This window comes from Arachis ipaensis, chromosome B09 (assembly GCF_000816755.2).
Source record: "Arachis ipaensis cultivar K30076 chromosome B09, Araip1.1, whole genome shotgun sequence".
Lineage (NCBI taxonomy): Eukaryota > Viridiplantae > Streptophyta > Magnoliopsida > Fabales > Fabaceae > Arachis > Arachis ipaensis.
The window spans coordinates 13,356,077-13,358,921 of NC_029793.2; positions in this window are offsets into that span (position 1 = coordinate 13,356,077).

The window sequence follows — 2,845 nt, forward strand, 5'->3', positions numbered from 1 at the left end:
GTTTGGAATTTTTAAAATAAAACAAAAAACAGATATTTGAATTTAGTTCATGGTAGAATTAGTAAGTTATTAACTATAGAATAGGGTTAGCTGTAGATTTATGAACAGGATTAACTATAGATTTTTTGAGTGTGTTAATAAAAATAACAGATTTTATGCAGTTGTTGTGTACTTGTGGAGGACTGTATGCCATATTAATTTTTTTTTACCTTGAAGAATTGGATCATGAGTAATGCAGTGATTAGTATTTTTATCTATGAAAGATTGGTAGGGATTTATTGTAAACATGTTTTTAAAGTATCGGCATGCAATGTCTACGGTAGCTAGAGATTTTTATGTATCGAACAGTTTTTTGGTGATGAATGTGAGAAGGAATTTTCTATCCTTATGCAGCCCCATCGATATATCAGCAGCATGAGACGGCAACACAGTATGATGTTGGATGATAGGATCGTTCCGTACTTGCAGATGACTGGTCTGTACCATCTTGCAAGACTGAACGAGAGTTGGTTTCGATTGGACGAGCCGTTGGTCAGCACCTTTGTAAAGAGACGGCGGCCTGAGACGCATACCTTCCACATGCCGTTTGGAGAGTGCACGATAACCCTCTAGGATGTAGCGTACCACCTCGGTCTCCCGATCGATGGTCAGTATGTTAGCGGGTGTTTAACAGAGTTTCCATGATATATAGCGGGTGGCCGGGAATCATGGGTGTGGTTTGAGGAGCTGCTGGGAGTATTGCCTCCTGCGAACTGCATTGACAAGTTCACAGTGAAGTGCATATGATTTCAGGAGACGTTTAGTGAGCTTCCGCATGGGACAGATAAGGAGACGATTAGGAGGTATGCCCGTGCGTATATCATGATGCTCCTATCGACGCAGCTGTTTGGGGACAAGTCAGGTACCCACCTCTACATCCGATGGCTACCGTACGTCGCCAGGCTAGAGGACATGGGTCAATACAGTTGGGAGTCTGCTGCACTGTCATGGCTATACAGGTGCATGTGCCGTGTTGCGAACAGAAATGTCGTCAAGTTGGCTGGTCCACTGTAGCTCCTCCAGTCATAGATCTTCTGGAGGTTCCCTGGTTTCCGGCCGGACGGATTTGATGTTTTTCATTGGCCGTTGGCATCGAGGTAGTCTCCCTTTAGTTATGCAAACTCTTTTCCATTTTTTAGTAGTTCACTTTATTGTTAACTAAATGTTGTGGTTATCAAATGGTCAGGATATCAGCCGAGCTTGAGCGACAAAGGGCCTTGTGTTGCGAATTGGAAACTGAGGATTGATTTACTCCAGCCCGGGGATGTGAGTATTTTCATGTAAACATGTTGTATTTGCATCTTATACAATTTATGGTGACTAACAATAAGTACTTGTATGCGTAGTTTCTGTGGATGCCATATAGCCTGGCGGAGGTCGTGCAGGTGGTACACCCCGAGATATTGGAGCCACGCCATATGGCACTGTGAAGCATAGTTATTAAAATCGGACCAGACCGGCGGGTTCGACCAAAAATCCAGTGAACCGGACTCAACACCGGTCCGGTCCAAGATTCTAACCGCTTAAGGTAGAGAACCAATACGAACCGGTCAAACCTGTAGTGAACCAGAAAAACCGGTCAAATCCGGTGAAGATCGGTCTGACCAAACTGCTTGGTCGTAGGGTTCGAACCCCTTACCTGAAGGAAGTAACAAAGCTGATAGGATCACCAAGCTGCAATGCTTCTTACTAATATAAGCACAAATTATAATACATATAGGATGTTTTATTTTACTTATATTCAATTTATTTTAATTTTAAAGTCACTCATTTTTAAATCAATTATATTTTATTTAACTATAATTTTATATTTAATACAAATTAAAAATATAAACAAAAAAATTTTATTAATCACAATTTATTTATTTTTTCATGATTATACGATATCTATTAATATTATTTTTTCAATAAATACTTGTAGTATATAATAATAGGTAAAGACTCACATACATTTGTCTTCATATGAAGTTAATAATTGAAAATCGTTAGATGATAATTTAGTCAAACTTGTCAAATCATCTAACGGTTGTTAAATATCAACTTCACATGAAAACAACTGTATGTGAGCAATGATCCAGTGTCCCAGTAGCCTGACTAGTGACCGGGTTAATCGGTTCGACAGTAACCCACCGGTTGAACTAGTAACCCAATAACTCAGTAGCCTGATCGGTTCGATCACCGGTTCGATTTTGATAACTATGTTGTGGAGGGCTGCGACAGTGTTGATCTATTTCACTGTCATTGAGTGGCATCCAGTAGATCGGGTGCTTCCTCAGTTTGGTGGGGTTCAGGGTAGGCCTCGTGCTGCCCTGAACATAGATTTCCTGATGTCAAAGAATGGGAGGGGCAGAGATCGTTGGTTTTCATTGACACTACAGAGTTTGCACATTCATTGGGCCAACAAGGCACATCACGTGCTACAGTTTGACGTTGTCGCGGATCCAAGACCTTCTCATGAGTACCTTGATTGGTGGTATCAGCACGGCAGGAGGTTCTTATTGCTTGAGCTCATCCTAGGTGACCCTAGGGCAGATGCGATACCAGCTTAGGCGATAGAGTGAGGTCCCAGACGAGTCCCAGACATGGACCAGCTGCCTGATGTTCCAGACAATCGTAGGGTTGCTCGGAGGCAGCGTGTTGGGACACGACCTAGCCAGCGTGAGTGAGTTTAACTGGAGGAGGCCATTGATGTGATGGAGGAGAGGGGTCGTGGTAGGCGAGGTAGGAGGGGTCGTGGCCTGCGTGGAGGCAAAGGTCGTGGCCGAGGCTGAGCCCGACGTGGCGGTGGAGGAGGGGATGATGAGAG